Below are 25,520 nucleotides of genomic sequence, written 5' to 3' on the forward strand. Positions count from 1 at the left end.
AATCTGTCTCTCACTGCATTCTAATCAGTCTTGTACACATTGTGCTCTTTTTAAGATACCAGGAACTCCTTCCTTTTCATGACCCAAAGGAACAGGACCAAATAAGCAGTGGCGTGCACAGACATTTTGGGGAGCAAGTGCTCTGGGGGGAAAAAAGGGCACTTTTTTGCGCATGTGGAACACATTATTATAAAAGTCTGAGATTTAACCCTCCTCTTGTGTTCGGGTCGCCACTGACCCGTTTTAGTTTTTAAAGGTGTAAAACAACCACTTAATGTTAATTTATTACATCAAGGCTTTTTGACTTTGCCAGGAATCTCTAGTTGAACAAAATAGAAAAAGAAATTTTTGTTTTCCTAAATCTGAAAATGGTCTAGCAAAAAATATAATACTTATGTGCAGTTGTTTCTGTATGCGACGGGCTACTTCATGACAAAATAATTACAGCTTGGGGTACAATTACAGCTCGCGCTCAATGGAGCGAGGACGGGACACAGAAGGAAGGGGAGAGAGAGAGAGAGAGAGAGAGAGAAGAGGAGAGAAGAGTAGACGCCATCTGCTGTCCTGCTCCCGGAACAGCCGCCAAATGATCCTCCGCCAGCTCCACTGCCTGATCCAGCGACGCCGGGCAGTGGCACTGGACCCACTCCGCGGTTCCTGCGGGTAAGCGAGCAAAGAACTGTTCCAGCACCACCTGGTCGATGATCCCCACGGCATCACGGTCTTCAGCCCTCAGCCACCACCAGCAGGCGTCCCGGAGCTGCTGGCCGAACGCGAACGGCCGGCCGACTTCCTCCAAGCGCAGAGCGCGGAAGCGCTGGCGCTGTTGCTTGGGAGTGCGCCCCACGCGCTGGAGGACGGCCCGGCGGAGGTCCGCGCAGGCCAGCCGGCGGTCGGCGGGGAGCTGTAGCGCGGCCAGCTGTGCCTCTCCCGTTAGGAGGGGGAGGAGGCGCACCGCGCGCTGCTCCATCGGCCACCCCGAGGCTTCTGCGACCTGTTCAAATAGCGTGATGAATGTCTCGGGGTCGTCCTGCGGGCCCATCTTGGTGATGGTGAGGGGAGACGGGCCCGCGGCCGGAGCGCTGGTGGACCCCGCCGACGCGAGGAGGTGCCAGAATGCCTCGCGGTCTTCCTGCTGGGCCAGCACCAGGGCTTCAAAGCGCCGCTCTTGTTCCTTCCGGAGGGTGACGAGCGCCTGGTGCTGGCTTTGCTGGGCCGTGGCGAGGGTGTGGACCAGGTCGGCGAACGGGGAGGACTCCATGGGGCTGATCGGTGGGTGCTCCACTCTGGATCCCGGGTTTCGGCACCACTGTAACGGTTCGCTACGTGTGGGCGGAGCACAGAGGACGGCAGGACAGAGATCAGGTGCACACAGAGGCTTTATTGCCGCACTTTTCAGTCTGACAATAGACAGATTCCAAACACACCGAGACACACACTAGCGTCTCGTCCAGGGATGATCTCCTCTGCTCTCGATCTCCCTCCTTAAATAGGGCACGGTCACTGGGAAGACACACACAAACACAGGTTAATTGCCGTCAGGTGTAGTGATTCTGCCACTTACCTTCCCTGACTCCGCCCTCCTGTCACAGACCGGCGCTTGACCACGCCCCCACTGCCACAACCCCTTAATCACCATTGCTTCCAGGTTTGCTATTTGCTATGAGTGGTAGCACCTGTCTGGGTTCCAGCTATGGGTTAAATAGTACATCACCAATAAGGCACTGGCAGCAGTGCACTTTTTGGTGCAATGTGGCAGATGAACCCAACAGGGTCAATGGCATACCACCAGATGGCATGCAGAAGAGCCACTCAAATGGCCAATGGATGGCATCACTCGGCAAGTCAGTTGTCACTGTGGGACAACTTCCATACTCATCAGGTCTGTGGCACTTTTATGCACCACTTGGCATCAGGTCTGGAGGTCCAGAGAGTCAACACAATGGGGGCACGACATTGTTAGTCTTATCTTACTGTGCAAGGTGCTTCATTAGGAAAGGAGAATAAGTCTGGTGTGCACTGGTGCGGGCTTCTCGCGGCCCATCTGTGTTTCTGTGCATCCTAATGAAGCAGTCATCATCGCTAGCGATGCACAGCCGACAACGATGACAATAACCATGGTCCCACCCACAGCCAGTCACTGTTCACCATGGTCCCACCCACAGCCAATCACTAGTAACCATGGTCCTACCCACAGCCAAACACTAGTAACCATGGTCCCAGCCACAGCCAATCACTGGTAACTATGGTCCCACCCATGTTGGCTGTCCATTGCTAGCAATGATGACTGCTTCATTAGGATGCACAGAAACGCAGATGAGCCGTGAGGCCTGCACCAGAGCAACAGAATCACCCGCAACAGCGGCATAAATGGCTTGGCCAAGCCACCACGGAATGTCTGGACTTGTGAGCTCTCACATGCTATTCTCCTCTCCTAACAACGCGCCTTGCACAGTAAGGTAAGACAAATGATGTCATGGCCCCATCATATTGTCTTTCTGGACCTCCAGACCTGATGCCAAGTTGTGCACAAAAGTGCCACAGGCCTGACGGGTATTGATGTTGCCCCGCAGTGACAACTGACTTGCTGAGTGATGCCATCCATTGGCCATTTGAGTGGCTCTTCCACATGCCATTTGGTGGTGTGCCATTGACCCTGTTGGGTTCATCTGCTGCATTGCACTGAAAAGCGCCCTGCTCCTAGCACCTTATTGGTGATGTACTATTTAAGCCACAGCCAATCACTGATTACCATGGTCCCAGACCACAGACCAATCACTGATCACCATTGTTTGTCCCACCATCTCACCTTTTTGTTCTTCATTTTAAATATTCTTTTAGGAGATATTACATTTTATAATGAGCTTTACTTTAAAAGGTAATTAAAGGTGGGGGGCGTCGTGGCTGAGGTGGATAAGGTGCCATACCATAAATCCAGGGACCCGGGTTTGATTCCGACCCGAGGTCATTTCCCGATCCCTCCCCGTCTCTCTCCTGCTCATTTCCTGTCTCTACACTGTCCTATCCAATAAAGGTGAAAAAAAGCCCCCCCCCCCCCCAAAAAAAAGGTACACAACATGCACTCTTAATACCAACACAGTAATATCTGATCGCTATTTCTGGGAGTGTAATGCTGCATCATCATCATGATCTCATTATCTCTAGCCACTTTATCCTGTTCTACAGGGTCGCAGGAGCCTATCCCAGCTGAGTACAGGCGAAAGGCAGGGCACACCCTGGACAAGCCACCAGGTCATCACAGGGCTGACACACAGACCCTTCACACTCTCATTCACACCTACGGTCAATTTAGAGTCACCAGTTAACCTAACCTGCATGTCTTTGGACTGTGGGGGAAACTGGAGCACCCGGAGGAAACCCACAGGGAGGATACGCAAACTCCGTACAGAAAGGCCCTCGCTGGCCACGGGGCTTGAACCCAGACCTTCTTGCTGTGAGGCGACAGCGCTAACCACTACACCACCGTGCCACCCCGTCATCATGATGTTCATCTAAATATAGTGCAAACGCCATCCAAGCATAAAATACCACCATGGCACTCTGTCTGTCATGACTGAACCCCAAATGGCTCAATGTGGATTTGGGAATCACAGCCAGCTTGGCGTCACATCACATCACCCTGTGGTTGATTATTTTCCAATAATGGAACATCCTGAAGTGTTTTATTCCTCTTATATCACTGCAATTTGCCAAGGATTATATAATATAATATATAATATTGTAATATTTTATATAATAATTATAGATTATAATTATAATATATAATTATAAAATATAATTATATAATTATTTATTATAATTATATATTATAATATATAATTATATAATTTTATAATCAATATAAAATTAGATCATACTGACTGTACAGCTGCTGCCAGCACCTTTGATCTAAAGGTGGGGCTATTAAATATTATATCTCTTACATCTAAAGCGCTAATGGTTAATGAACTCATGACTGATCAGGAGTTTAATGTACTGTGTTTAACAGAAACATGGATTGTGGCACGGTGGTGTAGTGGTTAGTGCTGTCGCCTCACAGCAAGAAGGTCCTGGGTTTGAGCCCCGGGGCCGGCGAGGGCCTTTCTGTGTGGAGTTTGCATGTTGTCCGTGTGGGTTTCCCCCCAAAGACATGCAGGTTAGGTTAACTGGTGACTCTAAATTGACTGTAGGTGTGAATGATTGTCTATGTGTCAGCCCTGTGATGACCTGGTGACTTGTCCAGGGTGTACCCGGCCTTTCGCCCGTAGTCAGCTGGGATAGGCTCCAGCTTGCCTGCGACCCTGTAGAAGGATAAAGCGGCTAGAGATGATGAGATGGATTAAGCCAAATGAATATATAGCATTAAATGAAGCGAGTCCTCCTGGATACAGTTATATACACCAGCCTCCTCTAACTGGCAGAGGAGGAGGCATCGCGGTTATTTATAACGATTATCTAGGTGTAACACAAAAACCTGGTTATAAATTTAATACATTTGAAGTTCTTCATACTCATATAATGTATGTAGCCTCGAAAAATAAGTCTACCCAGTTAATTCCATTGCTTATTATTTACAGGCCCCCGGGGCCATATTCTGAGTTTCTTTCTGAATTTGCAGATTTTATCTCAGATCTGGTTATTTCCTTAGACAAAGCTTTAGTTGTCGGAGATTTTAATATTCACTTCGATAACCCAGAAGACCCTTTAAAAACAGCGTTTGTGTCCATCTTAGACTCAGTCGGGATTAAGCAGAATGTCATAGGACCAACCCATAATGGTGGTCACACCCTTGATCTAATACTAACATTCAGATTAAACGTAGATAATATAGTCATACTTCCACAGTCTGAAGTTATCTCAGATCATTGTCTCATCTCATTCAAGATATGTCTGAGTAATAATATATGCACCTCACCACGCTACTGTATTAAACGTACTTTCATGTCAACTACTGCACAGAGCTTTATAAATGATCTCCCAGAGCTGTCAACTTTGATTGGGTCACTATCAGCCCCTGCAGAACTTGATCAGGCAACTGAATGCTTAGAGTCAACATTCCGCCATACTTTAGATAATGTAGCTCCTCTAAAAAGGAGAATGGTCAGAGACAAAAAAATTAGCACCCTGGTATAATGATGACACTCGCACATTAAAACAGACCACTCGAAAATTGGAACGTAAATGGCGCCAAACAAAATTGGTAGTGTTCAAATTAGCTTGGAAGGAAGTTTGTGCTAAGTTTGTTAGCTTCCTGAAGTATAGAAAAGCTCTTAGTGCTGCGAGATCAACATATTTCTCCTCCCTAAAAGAAGATAACAAAAATAATCCTAGATTCCTATTTAATACTGTAGCAAAATTAACCAGGAATAAGTCCACTATCAACACATGCACACCTGCAGTATGTAGTAGCAACGACTTCATGAATTTTTTTAATGACAAAATTGAGAATATCCGACAAAAAATTCAAACTACTAATTTAAGGTTAGACAATGAAAGTGACCTTGTAGTTAACAATATAACTGTATCAGATCATCAGTTAGAATGTTTTACTCCCCTAAAAGAAGCTGAATTACTTTCATTAATCTCTACATCAAAAGCCTCAACTTGCGTACTAGATCCCTTACCGACACATCTATTCAAACAGATAATGCCTGGAGTAATTGAACCGCTTCTAAAAATAATAAATTCTTCTCTTATGATTGGCTATGTACCCAAATCCTTTAAACTAGCAGTTATCAAACCCCTGATTAAAAAACCTGACCTTGATCCCTGTCAGCTGTCCAATTATCGGCCAATATCAAACCTCCCCTTTATCTCCAAGATCCTTGAAAAAGCTGTGGCACAGCAGTTATGCTCATATTTACATAGGAATAACATCCATGAAATGTATCAGTCAGGATTTAGACCTCATCATAGCACAGAGACAGCACTGGTTAAAGTAGTAAACGACCTACTGTAGGCGTCTGATCAGGGCTGTGTCTCGCTACTTGTGTTGCTTGACCTTAGTGCAGCATTTGATACCATTGATCATTCCATTCTTCTGGATAGACTAGAAAATGTTGTGGGAGTTAAGGGAATGGCCCTCTCCTGGCTCAGGTCTTATCTAACTGATCGTTATCAGTATGTTGATATAAATGGTGATATTTCTAGACGTACCGAGGTAAAGTTTGGTGTTCCACAAGGTTCTGTCTTGGGTCCACTGCTTTTTTCTCTATATATGTTACCTCTGGGCAATATTATTCGTAAACATTGTATTAGTTTCCACTGTTATGCTGATGACACACAGTTGTATGTCTCTGCAAAACCTGATGAGAGACACCAGCTTAATAGAATTGAGGAATGTGTTAAGGACATTAGACACTGGATGCTTATTAATTTCCTTCTGCTTAACTCTGACAAGACTGAAGTACTTGTGCTAGGACCACATACAGCTAGAAGTAAGTTTTCTGATTACACAGTGACTCTGGATGGCCTTTCTGTTTCTTCACGTGCAGCAGTAAAAGACCTCGGAGTGATTATTGACCCCAGTCTTTCATTCGAAACTCACATTGATAACATCACCTGGATGGCTTTCTTTCATCTCAGAAATATTGCAAAGATAAGAAATTTAATGTCATTGCATGATGCAGAAAAACTAGTCCATGCTTTCGTTACCTCCAGGTTGGATTATTGTAATGCCTTACTGTCTGGATGTTCCAATAAGTGCATAAACAAGCTCCAGTTAGTTCAAAATGCAGCAGCAAGAGTCCTTACTAGAACTAGAAAATATGACCACATCACGCCTGTCTTATCCACACTGCATTGGCTCCCAATCAAATTTCGTATTGATTATAAAATACTACTATTGACCTTTAAAGCACTAAATGGTCTCGCACCACAGTACCTGAGTGAACTTCTGCTCCTTTATGACCCGCCACGCCTACTTAGATCAAAAGGTGCAGGCTATCTGCTGGTACCTCGTATAGTGAAGGCTACATCAGGGGGCAGAGCCTTTTCTTACAAAGCCCCACAGTTATGGAACAGCCTTCCAAGTAATGTTCGGGAATCAGAAACAGTCTCAGCATTTAAGTCTAGGCTGAAAACATACCTGTTTAGTCAAGCCTTTTGTTAATGGTGTTTATGAGGTAAAGGAGTAGATCTGGAAGGTCCTCAGACATAGAGTGTTTTGGTAAACTGGGATGTATGGATGCTGTCAGTCCCCACTCGCTTGCTCACTCGAGTTTGTTGACGGTGTAGTGGCTGGCTGCTTTATGTCCCGGGGCTCCCTCATGCCTGTGTTACCTTCTGGCTCTCTCCTTTTAGTTATGCTGTCATGGTTAGTTGCCGGAGTCCCTGCTTGTACTCGGTGCAATATGTATACTGCTCCTACTTATTCAGGTGACATTGGGCATACCTAACAACCTGTGTTTTCTTTCCCTCCCCCCCACCCCAAATCTGTCCCTCTGAGTTACATGGAGTCAACAGGAAATCTTTTGGTGGAGACCTCGACTGGCTATCGTAGCCTGCAGGGAATCGGCCGTCAGACATTCTGTCGCATGTCCCAGACCCGGTGAAATGTAACTGAATTGTCTTGGCCAGCCCTAAGGGTCCCATCTGCATCTCATCATTGCTGAGGAGTGTGCTCCCATCACCCAATCAAGCATCCAGCCAGAGCAGGTCATGCTATTTTTTACCATATTAACATGCCATTGTTGTGTGTTATGCCTGATGTAAAGACTCTCGTCTCTGCGAGCCTACCACACAGATTTAATACTTGTCATTTTTAGGGCATACCTAACAACCTGTGTTTTCTTTCTCTCTCTCTCTCCCCCCCCCCCCCCCCCCAATCTGTCCCTCTGAGTTACATGTTGATCCTGGGATTGAGATGCTGGCCTCTTCTGCCCCTCGGACCTGCTTGATCCATCCTGGTACCCTGTGTCTGGTCGGAGTTTTATCGCACCGCTCCTGTGAAGGACGGCCCCATGAGGACAGTTGAGGGGTATACCTGTTAAAACTGTTAATATTATAGTCAGGCTGTCTGTTGTTGCCCAAATGAGGATGGGTTCCCTTTTGAGTCTGGTTCCTCTCGAGGTTTCTTCCTCATGTCGTCTGAGGGAGTTTTTCCTTGCCACTGTCGCCACAGGCTTGCTCATTAGGGATAGATTAGGGATAAAATTAGCTCATGTTTTAAGTCGTTCAAATTCTGTAAAGCTGCTTTGCGACAATGTTTATTGTTAAAAGCGCTATACAAATAAACTTGATTTGATTTGATATATGCAAAAAAAACCTTTAAATAATTGGCTGCAAAGGGATTTAACACTGTTTGGTAGAACAATATTAACCAAGGTTGAATCATTATCTAGATTAATCTATCCAGCGTACTCCTTAGCTATCCCACCAAGAATTGTAAAAGAAATGAATAGAACTCGGGAGGCACGGTGGTGTAGTGGGTAGCGCTGTCGCCTCACAGCAAGAAGGTCCGGGTTTGAGCCCCGTGGCCGGTGAGGGCCTTTCTGTGTGGAGTTTGCATGTTGTGTCCGTGTGGGTTTCCTCCGGGTGCTCTGGTTTCCCCCACAGTCCAAAGACATGCAGGTTAGGTTAACTGGTGACTCTAAATTGACCGTGAGTGTGAATGGTTGTCTGTGTCTATGTGTCAGCCCTGTGATGACCTGGTGGCTTGTCCAGGGTGTACCCCGCCTTTCTCCCATAGTCAGCTGGGATAGGCTCCAGCTTGCCTGTGACCCTGTAGAAGGATAAAGTGGCTAGAGATAATGAGATGAATAGAACTCATTTTAATTTCATATGGAAAAATAAACATCACTACATCAGAAATGGAGATTTGATAAAGGACTATGAGGATGGTGGCATAAAAGCAATTGACTTTGAAATTATGAATGGAATGTTAAAGATCAAATGGATCTGTTCCTTCTTAAGAAATGATGAGATATGGTTCTCGCTGCCTTCTCTTGTTTTCAACAAAGTTGGAGGTATTGAGTTTCAATTAGTATGTGATTTTGAAATATCCAAACTGCCCAAAAAACTCTCTCAATTTCACCAACAGGCTCTGTTATATTGGAAAATGATGTTCAAACATAATTTTAGCCCCCATAATGTGCCATTGTGGAATAATAGGGTGATATTGAGTCAGAGGAGGTCTATGTTAATGGAAGACTGGATGGCAAAACAAATTTGGTCTGTTATGCATATTTTGGATGGAAATGGAAACATTCTTGAGCTAAATGATTTTAATGCTAAATATAGTATGAGTTGCTCCAGTGAGACCTATAGGAAAGTCACACAAAATATCCCAAGAGCCTTTATCCAATTGTTTAAGAATAATATTTTGAACATACCAACTCCAAATTTACACAAAGTAAAGATAGATGGTCTGGATTTAGTAAACGAAAAATGTAACAAATTTTTAAGGCAGTACTTAGTAAACACTTTATCTCCAAGTATAACAAAAAGCTCACTCATTCTGAAAGATTATAACAATTCTGATTTATTATCTATTCGAACAAGACAGGGTTTCCCATACATAGACCATTGTGTGGCGCAGCGCCACACAATGGATTCCTATCGCCACACAATCAGACTCGCGATTTTGAAAATAAAAAAATTCCGTTGCGTATTGTTCCGTTCATTCATAGTGCTCTTTCTTCTCGTTCACGCGCGTGCGCGCACACACCCGCACACACAGAGACAGAAAGACAGAGAGGCATGTACACAGGCCTGCCGTTGCGCATATACCTGGACTGCAAGTAGTCCTGTTAGGCTAATTAAAAATAACGCAGCCTTCCCGATTCGCCTTCCGACCCCTTATTTTAAAAGGTAGCCTACGTCGTGCTCATGATGAGCTTTATCATAGCCTTCTTGGCTTACAGGAAACGGACATCCCTGAGTCAGGCTATAAACCAATTTCGATGCATACAGTAGCAGCTTGACGCGAGGAACCGGCCTTATTGCATTATCCCGTTTATCCCGCTTCAGCATTCATGCAAGTTATTAATAATGGCTTGACATTCACAATAAATAAGGATTTCCCACTAGCCCAAATAAAATGTTATACTCGCGGGGATGCCTAGTTGATGCTATCTGAAGCATAAAATCTGAATATTTTAAGAAACATCTTTATTAGCTTTACTGGCAAAGTAGAATTGCGAGCGGGATTTCTCAGCTATGAATAGGGCAAGCACATAGAAATTCAGTATTCCTTTGTATATTTTTTGATGTAATAGAAATTTTTAGTGCTTTGATGATGAAGAAAATGTACTTTTTATCCATAGATTAAAACAGACCTCAGGAATAGGCTCCAAGGGGAACACCTGGCAGCCTGCTTACGAATCTCCATAAATGGTCCCGAACCCAATTACTTCCCTTACGATAGGGCACTTGAGTTTTTTTTCAGGAAGCCACGCAGAATTAAATGTTCTGATAGGGCATGCAGGCTTTGCACCAATTAGGGTAATGCGTTTTGATTATTGTTAGTTGCCTTGGTGTTACAGGGATGCAAACACAACCATGGTCAACAAAGAGTGAGGTAGCGTGGCGACGCGGACCCCACACACACACACACAATATCAGTCAGACAACAGTTTCAACAAAACAGAACATTTATTAATTACTATTATTTATTAATTCAGTTCCCAATCCATCTTCAGTTCCCCACCCCAAAGTCAGTCCATCTTTACTCCTTTTTCTTCCTTTTCTTTGCCACTTCCTGAAGTTTGTGTAGTGCCTTGGATGTATGCACCACGAACTCATAACACACACATGGGTTACACATTACCATTTGATCACTCGATGTTCTAAAATAGCAGCTAGTCGGGTGCTAACGGTTAGCATTTTAAGTAAGTCAGACAGCCACAAGCTTTAATAAGACCAATTCTTGCACGTATAGAACGGTATTACGGCACCTAAATATTATCTAGGAACAAAAAACAATAGTCTTTAACCCGTGTAGACACTACGTTGAGAACATAGACAGTCATCATGCAACTCCTCAAATAACATTACGTTTTTCAGGCGTTTTTTACCCCAAGGATAGGTCATGGCTAATATGGTTAGATGAAGGAGGCTAGGTTACGAGAGACAAAGTTAAAAAATATGTATATATACGGTATCTTGAAGAGAACTTGTTCCATGTTGAAGGAAACAAAGGGTTTGGGATATGCAAGCTTCCTCAAAAGCAGCCTTCAGGTGAAATACATTATTTAAAGAGGGGCAAAGAGCAGCTTCAGAGGTTCCACTGAGAGTTGAACTCAGACCACTGGATTCAGAGTCCAGAGTGCTAACCATTACACCATGGAACCAAGACACAGCTGCAAGATTGTTTTTACCATCAAATTACTGCCATATAACTGACCTCGCTCTGGCAAAAAATTTAGCACCCACTTGGCCAAAGGTGTACACAAACCACCAATCCCCGGGAATGAATCAGGGACCTTCAGTCTTACGCTCTCCCTACTGAGCTATTTCAGCATGCCCTACAGGGTTTAACTCATGGCTTCTTCCATGCAGTCGGATACAGCCTTTGGCCCTTGTGAAATGTATGCAGCAAGCAGAAATTTGTTTTTGAGATCACATTCCATTATATTACATTATAGGCATTAAGCAGATGCACAACATCAACTCATCAGACTTGGAGGTAGACCGCCAGATTCAAGCTGCCACCAAAGCCTTCGGTGCTTTACAAAAGCAACTATGGTCTCGCCATGACATCAAGAGAACCAGCAAGTTGAAAGTATACAACGCCGCAGTCTTATCACCTCTGCTTTACGCCAACGAATGTATGAGGCTCTACGGTAAACACTTCAAGTATCTGACCAGGCTACAACTGCGATACCTGCATCAAATCCTCAAAATAAGATGGCAGGACAAGGTCCCCGATGTAGAAGTCCTCAGGTGAGCCAAAACAGTAAGCGTGGAAGCACTTATCACAGCCTCCCAACTTCGTTGGGCTGGACACGTCTGGCGCACGCTTGACACGCGACTACCCGAAGCCGTTTTCTATGGAGAACTGAGCCTAGGAAAGAGGCTGACAGAAACAAGGAGGACAAAAACTGAGGTACAAAGACGTTTGGAAGAGGAACATGAAGAATGCCCTCATTATCGATCAGTCTTTTAAAACTACCTAATTTCCTGACATGGGATCCTTGGCCTGCTTCTCCTTCTTTTGACGCATGTTTCAGGAAGCAGATGTTGCTTTATTGTTCAGTGTGAGCAATTGGGTCGAGGTTGGTGAGAAGTGGTTCTTCAGAGCACATGGTGGCTTTTGGACCACCATGTTGAAGAAGGGAAGTAGGTGTGCATCCTTCTTTCACATTGTTAAAGCTATCCATGCTGACTTTGCTCAGTAGATAGAATACCTTTTTGAGACTGGATGTCGGGATTTTCATCCCCCTGTGTAAATACTGTATGTGAGTGGGTCGAACTGTGGGCTTCAAAACAATAATCAAGAGAAAAGACATCTGTTCAAGGCAAAGTCACTGCCTCGTCACTATTTAGTGAAGCACCTCAGCAGCCATGACATTTTTTTTTTTTGGCCAGTTAGCTCAGTTGGTTAGAGTGTGGTGCTAATAACACCAAGGTCACAGGTTCAATCCCTGTACTGGCCAGTTCTTTCCTTTACAGGTCCTGTTGTTGTCAGGACAGGGGAAGCCTTTTTCTGTTGAGGGAAATGTTCTGCAAAACAAGAGCTTCTCTGGTTGTTTTGCAAAATGTCAATCGATTCCTTGTATCTGGATGTGCCATTGAAATACAGTAACTCAACTGATTGCAGGACGCAGGAAATTCAAATACACGCATGAGATTGCCTCAAAGAGAAGCACTAATGAATCTCGTAAAAATCAGTGCTCCTTTTTCAATTCATCTAATTGTGCTTCATTTTGAAAGTAACTTTAATTTCATAAACTCTAAAAGGTATCTTTAGTTGCTTGAATCACTCAAAACCACTCCAAAACATAGCAATTACCGAACGATCCAGGAAGGTAGTAGCCATTGTTAGGGTATGATAGACAGATAGATGGTCTTTTTCTTTGTATTTTCTCTTCTCTTATTCACCACTAAATAATACAGTCATTAGCTAACTGCTTTTCCAGAAAGTCCATAGTGAGAATTCACCAGTTGACCACTATTTCATTCTGAGCGGACTGACTCAGGTGTTTTTCATTTAAAGTGCACAGGATCTGATCAGAACTTGAGCTCGTTCACAGCCCAACCCACACAATCCAATCTGGCAACAGAGGGTACAATGGATGGTCCATCACACCATGTGAGCAGACCAAGTGAGTTAAACATTGATGGGCAGTTATCACTCTGATTTGGTTCTAGGGGCACAGCCAATTATGCTTTCCATCCATCCATCCATCCATTATCTGTAACCACTTATCTTGTACAGGGTCGCAAGCAAGGTGGGGCCTATTCCAGCTGACTATGGGCGAGAGGCAGGGCACACCCTGGACAAGTCACCAGATCATCACAGGGCTAACACATAAAGACAAACAACCATTCACACCTACAGTCAATTTAGACCCACCAATTAATCTAACCTGCATGTCTTCAGGGGAAAACAGAGCACCCAGAGGAAACCCACACAGGCACAGGAAGAACATGCATCCTCCACACAGAAAGGCCCCCATCAGCCACTGGGCTCAAACCCAGAACATGCTGGCTGTGAGGCGACAGCGTTAACCACTACACGACTGTGCCACCGCCAACTGTTCTAATGCTCCCCGAGCCACCATGTTGCACCCAAATCCAGACCTATAGTGCCCAATATCATTGAAGCTGTGATGGTACTGGAATAAACCTCAGATCCAAAATTGCAGAAGTGGACCATACCTATCTTGAAGAGAACTTGTTCCATGTTGATAGAAACAAAGAGTTTGGGATATGCAAGCTTGCTCAAAAGCAGCCTTCAGGTGAAATACATTATTTAAAGAGGTGCAAAGAGCAGCTTCAGAGGTTCCACTGAGAGTTGAACTCAGACCACTAGATTCAGAGTGCTAACCATTACACCATGGAACCAAGACGCAGCTGCAAGATTGTTTTTACCATCAAATTACTGCCATATAACTGACCTCGCTCTGGCAAAAAATTTAGCACCCACTTGGCCAAAGGTGTACACAAACCACCAATCCCGATACCCGGGAATGAATCAGGGACCTTCAGTCTTACGCTCTCCCTACTGAGCTATTTCAGCATGCCCTACAGGGTTTAACTCATGGCTTCTTCCATGCAGTCGGATACAGCCTTTGGCCCTTGTGAAATGTATGCAGCAAGCAGAAATTTGTTTTTGAGATCACATTCCATTATATTACATTATAGGCATTAAGCAGATGCACAACATCAACTCATCAGACTTGGAGGTAGACCGCCAGATTCAAGCTGCCACCAAAGCCTTCGGTGCTTTACAAAAGAAACTATGGTCTCGCCATGACATCAAGAGAACCAGCAAGTTGAAAGTATACAACGCCGCAGTCTTATCACCTCTGCTTTACGCCAACGAATGTATGAGGCTCTACGGTAAACACTTCAAGTATCTGACCAGGCTACAACTGCGATACCTGCATCAAATCCTCAAAATAAGATGGCAGGACAAGGTCCCCGATGTAGAAGTCCTCAGGCGAGCCAAAACAGTAAGCGTGGAAACACTTATCACAGCCTCCCAACTTCGTTGGGCTGGACACGTCTGGCGCACGCTTGACACGCGACTACCCGAAGCCGTTTTCTACGGAGAACTGAGCCTAGGAAAGAGGCTGACAGAAACAAGGAGGACAGAAACTGAGGTACAAAGACGTTTGGAAGAGGAACATGAAGAATGCCCTCATTATCGATCAGTCTTTTAAAACTACCTAATTTCCTGACATGGGATCCTTGGCCTGCTTCTCCTTCTTTTGACGCATGTTTCAGGAAGCAGATGTTGCTTTATTGTTCAGTGTGAGCAATTGGGTCGAGGTTGGTGAGAAGTGGTTCTTCAGAGCACATGGTGGCTTTTGGACCACCATGTTGAAGAAGGGAAGTAGGTGTGCATCCTTCTTTCACATTGTTAAAGCTATCCATGCTGACTTTGCTCAGTAGATAGAATACGTTTTTGAGACTGGATGTCGGGATTTTCATCCCCCTGTGTAAATACTGTATGTGAGTGGGTCGAACTGTGGGCTTCAAAACAATAATCAAGAGAAAAGACATCTGTTCAAGGCAGTCACTGCCTCGTCACTATTTAGTGAAGCACCTCAGCAGCCATGACATTTCTTTTCTTTGGCCAGTTAGCTCAGTTGGTTAGAGTGTGGTGCTAATAACACCAAGGTCACAGGTTCAATCCCTGTACTGGCCAGTTCACTCCTTTACAGGTCCTGTTGTTGTCAGGACAGGGGAAGCCTTTTTCTGTTGAGGGAAATGTTCTGCAAAACAAGAGCTTCTCTGGTTGTTTTGCAAAATGTCAATCGATTCCTTGTATCTGGATGTGCCGTTGAAATACAGTAACTCAACTGATTGCAGGACGCAGGAAATTCAAATACACGCATGAGATTGCCTCAAAGAGAAGCACTAATGAATCTCGTAAAAATCAGTGCTCCTTTTTCAATTCATCTAATTGTGCTTCATTTTGAAAGTAACTTTAATTTCATAAACTCTAAAAGGTATCTTTAGTTGCTTGAATCACTCAAAACCACTCCAAAACATAGCAATTACCGAACGATCCAGGAAGGTAGTAGCCATTGTTAGGGTATGATAGACAGATAGATGGTCTTTTTCTTTGTATTTTCTCTTCTCTTATTCACCACTAAATAATACAGTCATTAGCTAACTGATTTTCCAGAAAGTCCATAGTGAGAATTCACCAGTTGACCACTATTTCATTCTGAGCGGACTGACTCAGGTGTTTTTCATTTAAAGTGCACAGGATCTGATCAGAACTTGAGCTCGTTCACAGCCCAACCCACACAATCCAATCTGGCAACAGAGGGTACAATGGATGGTCCATCACACCATGTGAGCAGACCAAGTGAGTTAAACATTGATGGGCAGTTATCACTCTGATTTGGTTCTAGGGGCACAGCCAATTATGCTTTCCATCCATCCATCCATCCATTATCTGTAACCACTTATCTTGTACAGGGTCGCAAGCAAGGTGGGGCCTATTCCAGCTGACTATGGGCGAGAGGCAGGGCACACCCTGGACAAGTCACCAGACCATCACAGGGCTAACACATAAAGACAAACAACCATTCACACCTACAGTCAATTTAGACCCACCAATTAACCTAACCTGCATGTCTTCAGGGGAAAACAGAGCACCCAGAGGAAACCCACACAGGCACAGGAAGAACATGCATCCTCCACACAGAAAGGCCCCCATCAGCCACTGGGCTCAAACCCAGAACATGCTGGCTGTGAGGCGACAGCGTTAACCACTACACGACTGTGCCACCGCCAACTGTTCTAATGCTCCCCGAGCCACCATGTTGCACCCAAATCCAGACCTATAGTGCCCAATATCATTGAAGCTGTGATGGTACTGGAATAAACCTCAGATCCAAAATTGCAGAAGTGGACCATACCTATCTTGAAGAGAACTTGTTCCATGTTGATGGAAACAAAGGGTTTGGGATATGCAAGCTTGCTCAAAAGCAGCCTTCAGGTGAAATACATTATTTAAAGAGGTGCAAAGAGCAGCTTCAGAGGTTCCACTGAGAGTTGAACTCAGACCACTAGATTCAGAGTGCTAACCATTACACCATGGAACCAAGACGCAGCTGCAAGATTGTTTTTACCATCAAATTACTGCCATATAACTGACCTCGCTCTGGCAAAAAATTTAGCACCCACTTGGCCAAAGGTGTACACAAACCACCAATCCCGATACCCGGGAATGAATCAGGGACCTTCAGTCTTACGCTCTCCCTACTGAGCTATTTCAGCATGCCCTACAGGGTTTAACTCATGGCTTCTTCCATGCAGTCGGATACAGCCTTTGGCCCTTGTGAAATGTATGCAGCAAGCAGAAATTTGTTTTTGAGATCACATTCCATTATATTACATTATAGGCATTAAGCAGATGCACAACATCAACTCATCAGACTTGGAGGTAGACCGCCAGATTCAAGCTGCCACCAAAGCCTTCGGTGCTTTACAAAAGCAACTATGGTCTCGCCATGACATCAAGAGAACCAGCAAGTTGAAAGTATACAACGCCGCAGTCTTATCACCTCTGCTTTACGCCAACGAATGTATGAGGCTCTACGGTAAACACTTCAAGTATCTGACCAGGCTACAACTGCGATACCTGCATCAAATCCTCAAAATAAGATGGCAGGACAAGGTCCCCGATGTAGAAGTCCTCAGGCGAGCCAAAACAGTAAGCGTGGAAACACTTATCACAGCCTCCCAACTTCGTTGGGGTGGACACGTCTGGCGCACGCTTGACACGCGACTACCCGAAGCCGTTTTCTATGGAGAACTGAGCCTAGGAAAGAGGCTGACAGAAACAAGGAGGACAGAAACTGAGGTACAAAGACGTTTGGAAGAGGAACATGAAGAATGCCCTCATTATCGATCAGTCTTTTAAAACTACCTAATTTCCTGACATGGGATCCTTGGCCTGCTTCTCCTTCTTTTGACGCATGTTTCAGGAAGCAGATGTTGCTTTATTGTTCAGTGTGAGCAATTGGGTCGAGGTTGGTGAGAAGTGGTTCTTCAGAGCACATGGTGGCTTTTGGACCACCATGTTGAAGAAGGGAAGTAGGTGTGCATCCTTCTTTCACATTGTTAAAGCTATCCATGCTGACTTTGCTCAGTAGATAGAATACGTTTTTGAGACTGGATGTCGGGATTTTCATCCCCCTGTGTAAATACTGTATGTGAGTGGGTCGAACTGTGGGCTTCAAAACAATAATCAAGAGAAAAGACATCTGTTCAAGGCAGTCAATGCCTCGTCACTATTTAGTGAAGCACCTCAGCAGCCATGACATTTTTTTTCTTTGGCCAGTTAGCTCAGTTGGTTAGAGTGTGGTGCTAATAACACCAAGGTCACAGGTTCAATCCCTGTACTGGCCAGTTCTCTCCTTCACAGGTCCTGTTGTTGTCAGGACAGGGGAAGCCTTTTTCTGTTGAGGGAAATGTTCTGCAAAACAAGAGCTTCTCTGGTTGTTTTGCAAAATGTCAATCGATTCCTTGTATCTGGATGTGCCATTGAAATACAGTAACTCAACTGATTGCAGGACGCAGGAAATTCAAATACACGCATGAGATTGCCTCAAAGAGAAGCACTAATGAATCTCGTAAAAATCAGTGCTCCTTTTTCAATTCATCTAATTGTGCTTCATTTTGAAAGTAACTTTAATTTCATAAACTCTAAAAGGTATCTTTAGTTGCTTGAATCACTCAAAACCACTCCAAAACATAGCAATTACCGAAGGATCCAGGAAGGTAGTAGCCATTGTTAGGGTATGATAGACAGATAGATGGTCTTTTTCTTTGTATTTTCTCTTCTCTTATTCACCACTAAATAATAGAGTCATTAGCTAACTGCTTTTCCAGAAAGTCCATAGTGAGAATTCACCAGTTGACCACTATTTCATTCTGAGCGGACTGACTCAGGTGTTTTTCATTTAAAGTGCACAGGATCTGATCAGAACTTGAGCTCGTTCACAGCCCAACCCACACAATCCAATCTGGCAACAGAGGGTACAATGGATGGTCCATCACACCATGTGAGCAGACCAAGTGAGTTAAACATTGATGGGCAGTTATCACTCTGATTTGGTTCTAGGGGCACAGCCAATTATGCTTTCCATCCATCCATCCATCCATCCATCCATTATCTGTAACCACTTATCTTGTACAGGGTCGCGAGCAAGGTGGGGCCTTTTCCAGCTGACTATGGGCGAGAGGCAGGGCACACCCTGGACAAGTCACCAGATCATCACAGGGCTAACACATAAAGACAAACAACCATTCACACCTACAGTCAATTTAGACCCACCAATTAACCTAACCTGCATGTCTTCAGGGGAAAACAGAGCACCCAGAGGAAACCCACACAGGCACAGGAAGAACATGCATCCTCCACACAGAAAGGCCCCCATCAGCCACTGGGCTCAAACCCAGAACATGCTGGCTGTGAGGCGACAGCGTTAACCACTACACGACTGTGCCACCGCCAACTGTTCTAATGCTCCCCGAGCCACCATGTTGCACCCAAATCCAGACCTATAGTGCCCTATATCATTGAAGCTGTGATGGTACTGGAATAAACCTCAGATCCAAAATTGCAGAAGTGGAACATACCTATCTTGAAGAGAACTTGTTCCATGTTGATGGAAACAAAGGGTTTGGGATATGCAAGCTTGCTCAAAAGCAGCCTTCAGGTGAAATACATTATTTAAAGAGGTGCAAAGAGCAGCTTCAGAGGTTCCACTGAGAGTTGAACTCAGACCACTGGATTCAGAGTCCAGAGTGCTAACCATTACACCATGGAACCAAGACACAGCTGCAAGATTGTTTTTACCATCAAATTACTGCCATATAACTGACCTCGCTCTGGCAAAAAATTTAGCACCCACTTGGCCAAAGGTGTACACAAACCAACGAATGTATGAGGCTCTACGGTAAACTGATTGGATAAAATTAATATCATGGTGGGCTGTTCAAACTGCGGAAATAGTTTGCTCAAGCTACTTTCAAAACACTATAACTTTCCAACCTTAGAACAAAAAACTTTTGTAAGTCTTGAATAAGGTTCATCAATGTGTGTTTTATTGTTATATTTACTCTATATATTGCCCTCTGTTCCCCTTTAACAGACACTGTAGTCCAGGGGTCACGTCCCCACATGGGATAGCTTGACTTACAAATGGGATTGCAAGAGAAGCTCCTCTTTTGTTTCATTCATTTATTTTATAAATTAATATTAGAAATATTGATTATCACATCTGCCAATATTTTAAATGTTACTAGAAGCCACATTTCATTTAATAGACTATGTGTCATTTGAATCATTCTCACTATCCTGCCACGATACACTAGTGGAGTTCAGCTATAAAAATAGACAAACGTCCCAGTCCATGTGATTGATGTTAAACACAGGCTACATATTTTACTGTGCTCTTAAAATGTTCAAAATATTAATTACAAATGTAGGATGGTGAAGACTTTAGGGTCATTTGCCCAAAAAGTTCAGGAATGTCTGCTGTAGTCTATTTCTACACACACACTCGCCGCACACACTGAACACTTGTTTTGTGCATCAGTGCAATCATACTCCACTGATTATTCTCAGGTTCATATCACTCAACTGTGTTGCCATCAAATCCTCCCATTGCAGAGATACGACCGTCTAGTGTGCACACATACACACACACACAACACTGACGAGAGTGCATGAGAATCACCTAAGCCCAGGTTCTTGTGATGGGCTCAAACCTTCTCACACTGTTTAAGTAATTGTCACCACCGAATCCTCTGATGCAGTACACAAAGTCATTCAGATAAACCATCCCGTGATAGGCTCTTGGGCTCTCATCAGGGCATATCACACTGACCCAGAGATCTGCTTGCATATCATACGTTACTATGGCATAGTTGGGACTGTCATGGCTCCAGCCACCAATGGCTAGAAGAACGGCATTGGGCAGGCGAGGCTGCGTGAAGTCAGAACTGAGAGATTCATTCAGGTTGAGCCCATAGATGTTCTTCAGAACTCTGGTGATGATCGGCTTACATGCTGCATTATCTGTTACAAAAGCGTTGCTCCTCACATGTTTCATAAAGTAACTGTGCGTCAGTAGCTCCATACGCACCTTGGGCAGTAACACGCCCATATGAGCGTTCCGATTCTGCGGTGCATGTCTGACCCACTGTAAGATGGTCTCAAACACCACGTTCTCCTGTTTCACGTTCAGCTCATCATTCTCAATTATCTCACCAAGCTGCTCAACCGTCAGGTCCAGGAGCTCCTCAAAGACGTGCACTATCTTCTCAAAGTTGTGTAAGTGCCCTGTCACACTACGACGTTCTCACCAGCGTTCGAGTAACGTGTTGCGAAACGCAGAGGAACGTCGAGAACGTTAGAAAAAAGTTACAAGAAAGTTAGACGAGCGTCGGCAAACGTTGGGGAACGTCGAGGGACGTCGGCGAACGCTGAGGGTGAAAAATAGTTTTGGGTGTGCACAAAAATTCAGGACGTTCTATCAAAACGCTACTTACACATTAGAGGAACGTTACACGAAAGTTTGCGGGCGTTACTCGAACGTTACTCGAAAGTCAGGACGTTCCCTGGACGCTAGGCGGACGCCGGCCCATCAGGGTCGAGTGTCCAGCGCGTGCCTAGCGCTTGGGTAACGCTTGCCTAACGCCTGTGTAACGTCCATCGAACGTCTGTCCAGCGTGTCGCCAACGTTTTTCAGCGTTCGTCAGCGTTCGCCGAGCGTTCTTAACGCTCATGTAACGTTCTTTCAACATCTTTCTAACGTCTGTCAGCGTTCTGAATTTTTCCAGCGTCTGTGTAACGTCCAGAACATTACCTGGACGCAAGGCAGACGCTACCCAAACGCTATGATAACGCTATCAAAGCGCTGTGGACGCTATGAGAACGCTAGGTTTTGCTGCTATTTTGGACCACAAACGTCGCCTGACACTGAGGGAACGTTGGCTGAGCGTTACAAGACATCGTTGACCTAGAAACTTAATTTGAAGAACGTCGACGTTCCCCGGCGTTTCTCAAATTTTTAAAAACGCAACCAAACGTCGAACAAAACGCTATAGTGTGACAGGGCCATAAGATAAACTGGAAGGCCTACTGCTTCAACATCTCACAGATATCAAAGTGAGGAAGACAGCAGATGCCAATGCAGTTCTCCAAACACAGCTAAGCCTTCAGGAATGCGCAGCGCTCATTCACCAGGCTGCTCACTGCCAGGTAATCAGCAGTGATCAGCAGCTCATGCACATTTTCCTCCGTGATGTTAACACGATATCTATACACATACTCCATGATCAGCTCCATCATCTTAGAGGAAATGTCAGGGACACTGTACTTATCTGGAGGGTAGCAGCTGTTAGTGAACAAAGTCGTGAAGTATGAGCTGCAGCAACACAGGATGATCTCGTGCGCGTGGAACTCAGCACCATCAACTTTGATGAGTACATCACAGAGCTTCTTCTCGAACCACAGTTCATCGATGACATTGTAGCCTGTTGTCCTCGCGTCCTTGCCATTTATTTCTCTTCTTCCTGCTTACTCATATTCAGTTCAGTGTGTTTGTGCTGATGGTACAAATGAGTTTTTAAACCCAAACTGTTTTTAAACACAAACAGTTCTAATTCCTTAAATATGTATGAATACAATATGGAGTGTATGTGAGAGAAACTCTGTAATTCAGGATAAATCTCTGTAAAGGGGGTTTGTAAAAACAGCTTTTAAAGCCTGTGTCCAAAATGTGTACATGTTCACTGTAAAGAACATTTTACTTCCCTGAAAAATGCCAGCTCCAGGGTGAAATGTCCAAATGCAATTAATTATATGTTAAAATTATGAAATATTGTTGAGGAAATAGTTATTTATTTATTTGATTGATTGATGTTTCTTTATTCAGGTAAATATCAACTTTCCATAATACATTATCATCTGTATATGATCACATACGGTGGCACGGTGGTGTAGTGGTTAGCACTGTCGCCTCACAGCAAGAAGGTCCGGGTTCAAGCCCCATGGCCGGCGAGGGTCTTTCTGTGTGGAGTTTGCATGTTCTCCCCATGTCCGCATGGGTTTCCTCTGGGTGCTCTGGTTTCCCCCACAGTCCAAAGACATGCAGGTTAGGTTAACTGGTGACTCTAAATTGACCGTAGGTGTGAATGTGAATGGTTGTCTGTGTCTATGTGTCAGCCCTGTGATGACCTGGCGACTTGTCCAGGGTGTACCCCACCTTGCGCCCGTAGTCAGCTGGGATAGGCTCCAGCTTGCCTGCGACCCTGTAGAAGGATAAAGCGGCTAGAGATAATGAGATGAGAATAATATTAACTAAGTTCCTATCTTTCACCAATTTCTTGATACAGGCCATTTAAAATATGCAGATCATTAATCTGACCTGTCAAGGTCACTCCAGGGCAAAACCAATGCTCCCAAATGAAAGCCCATATATGACTTCCTGTTCATGGTTAATAGTAACTATGGCCTTACCTTGTGCCGTTTTTGAGATATAGGCCATTGAAAATACATGACATAATATTGACCTAGGTCAATAGGTCAAAACTATAAATAGTCATTAAAACATGTTTTTCTATGGCAAAGGAGCAAGACTAACTCAAAGACCATGAAAAATGGCGGCACAGTGGTGTAAATGGTTAGCACGGTCGCCTCACAGCAAGACGGTTCTGGGTTTGAGCCCAGCGGCCGGTGGGGGCCGTTCTGTGTGAAGTTTGCATGTTCTCCCCGTGTCTGTGTGGGTTTCCTCCGGGTGCTCTGGTTTCCCTCACAGTTCAAAGACATGCAGTTAGGTTAATATGGGATGGCCTTGGGCTGAGGTGCCCTTGAGTGAGGCACCGAACTCCTCCCCGGGCGCTGTTAGCATGGCTGCCACTGCTCTGGATATGTGTGTGCTCATTACTCACACGTGTGTGCAGTGTGTGTTCAGATGGGTTAAATGCAGAGAAGAATTTCACAAGTGTGTGATGAATAAAGTTGTTATTGTTCTTCTTCTAAATAGACAAAACTTTGACTTTTTGCTAGAGTCACCTAATTTTTTTTCCTCTCTCTCTCTCTACACCCTGTTTGCACTGTTATTGGAGATGCTTTAATCTCATTGTACATGTGTATAATGACAATAAAGGCATTCTCTTCTATTCTAGTTGAGAAGTTCAAGGTCATGTAACTCAGTCAAAATAGGTCAAGTCGCTTAACTGATGCAAAATATTTTGAAGCCCTGCAAATAGGGTCTCCGTACCCAATTTGGTGAAAATTCATGAAAAAATGAAGGAGTAGCGATTTAACATATAAGTGACCTTTGACCTAATTCTGGCAAAGGGTCAAGGTCAGAGGTCAAATGAGTGAAAAAAAGTATTAAGGTATAAGGGCCATGGAAGATGGCATGAAAGAATTTTGTCTAGCTTGTCCTGGTACTGTGCCAGGTGGTCCCATTCATAGCCATTCCTGAAAAATTTATGATGTCATAAAATGACGTCATGACATCAGTTGTCGTCATGCATGATATGGAGAGTACAGATAGTCACTACCTATATGCACACCAAGTTTCATGCAGAAATCTTAAAAACTGAGCAAGAAATGACCCTTGTCTAATTACTACTACAACATGTACACTAAACCTAAGCAATTTCAAGATCCCATTTTCAGAGAGATCACGTGACGCATCTATGGAGTTGCACGCTCACTGAGGGAGCTCCTGACACAAAGCCACCTTTTTTCAAAGTTTAACCTCATTTATATCGATTGTGTTGATTTATTTTTGCCGGTTTACTTTTCTAAATGTCTACGGTGCGTAAACAGCTGACTTTAATGCCCTCATCCTCAAAGCAAAAGAAGGAAAAAGTTAACGGAAAGTTCTGATACTGGAGCTACAGCTAATGTTAAAATGGCGGACACTCTGGCAAGACTTGAGTGCGTACTGAAGTCTGAAATGGCAACGATGAGAAGCGAACTATCCTCTCATATGGCTACTGCGTGTTTGAAAATTGAATCGATATCAGGGGAACAGAGAGAACAAAAGAAAATCCTGAATGGCCATGCCCGTCGTTTGGACACTGTCGAACAACAGCTAGTTGAACTACAAGACCGTAGCAGACGTAATAACCTCCATCTGCTTGGGCTCCCCAAAGGTATGGAGAAGGATGATGCAGTAGGCTTTCTCAAAAGATCTCTACCTATTTGGCTACCAATGCTGGTGGACAGAGAGACTGAAACAGAAAGAGCTCATCGCATTTACGTCAGTGCCGCTAACAAGAGACCCCGAGTCGTCATTTTCAAGCTTCTCCGTTTCAACGACCGAGATGTCATACTACGTGAAGTTAGGAAACATGGGCCGATTCGTCTGGACGACGGAGTGATCCTCAGCTTTTTTCCTGACTACTCTCCCACTACTGCCAAGAAACGAAGCTCGTTTACTGCAGTGAGGAAGGAGCTGAGGGATAAGGGAGTTCAGACCTTTCTTCAGTATCCAGCAACTTTGAAAGTGACTTTTAATGGTGAGACTTCCTTTTTGCAAACACCGGAGGAGGCACGTCAGGTCCTCGACTCCTTATCTGAAACTATTGATACAGGTAACATTAGTCCACTAGACTGTTTGGATTGTTTCATGCTAGGACCTATGTTGGTATTGTTTTCATGCTAGCCAAGCCATGTTGCCATCATCGTCCTTTAACTGGCCGTAACAGCAGGTCTTGGCGTCATTTTTTCCTCTCCTTTGAGTTAAACCTACAAACAGTGTTTTCTGAGCTTTATGATACCTTATACCATGTTTTCGAGGAAAGTGCTAATTCTATCGGCAATTATGCTTGACCCCCTTTTTTTTTATATATAATGGGAGAAT

At 44.3% G+C, this 25,520-nt stretch overlaps 5 non-coding genes and 1 pseudogene across 5 annotated transcripts; 3 read left to right on the top strand and 3 right to left on the bottom strand.

Annotated features, from left to right (window-relative positions):
- Nucleotides 1-11,219: 11,219 nt before the first annotated feature.
- On the bottom strand, nucleotides 11,220-11,291 carry trnaq-cug (transfer RNA glutamine (anticodon CUG)). Its single transcript has one exon. It is a non-coding gene; the product is annotated as a tRNA-Gln (tRNA).
- A 1,231-nt stretch (nucleotides 11,292-12,522) lies between these two features.
- Nucleotides 12,523-12,596, top strand: trnai-aau (transfer RNA isoleucine (anticodon AAU)). The gene has a single exon. It is a non-coding gene; the product is annotated as a tRNA-Ile (tRNA).
- Nucleotides 12,597-15,242: 2,646 nt separating this feature from the next.
- trnai-aau (transfer RNA isoleucine (anticodon AAU)) lies at nucleotides 15,243-15,316 on the top strand. Its single transcript has one exon. It is a non-coding gene; the product is annotated as a tRNA-Ile (tRNA).
- A 2,646-nt stretch (nucleotides 15,317-17,962) lies between these two features.
- On the top strand, nucleotides 17,963-18,036 carry trnai-aau (transfer RNA isoleucine (anticodon AAU)). The gene has a single exon. It is a non-coding gene; the product is annotated as a tRNA-Ile (tRNA).
- Nucleotides 18,037-19,390: 1,354 nt separating this feature from the next.
- trnaq-cug (transfer RNA glutamine (anticodon CUG)) lies at nucleotides 19,391-19,462 on the bottom strand. Its single transcript has one exon. It is a non-coding gene; the product is annotated as a tRNA-Gln (tRNA).
- A 721-nt stretch (nucleotides 19,463-20,183) lies between these two features.
- On the bottom strand, nucleotides 20,184-22,224 carry LOC132882519 (kelch-like protein 10; annotated as a pseudogene).
- Between the last annotated feature and the right edge of the window lie 3,296 nt (nucleotides 22,225-25,520).

The sequence above is a fragment of the Neoarius graeffei genome, chromosome 3, assembly GCF_027579695.1.
Source record: "Neoarius graeffei isolate fNeoGra1 chromosome 3, fNeoGra1.pri, whole genome shotgun sequence".
NCBI lineage: Eukaryota > Metazoa > Chordata > Actinopteri > Siluriformes > Ariidae > Neoarius > Neoarius graeffei.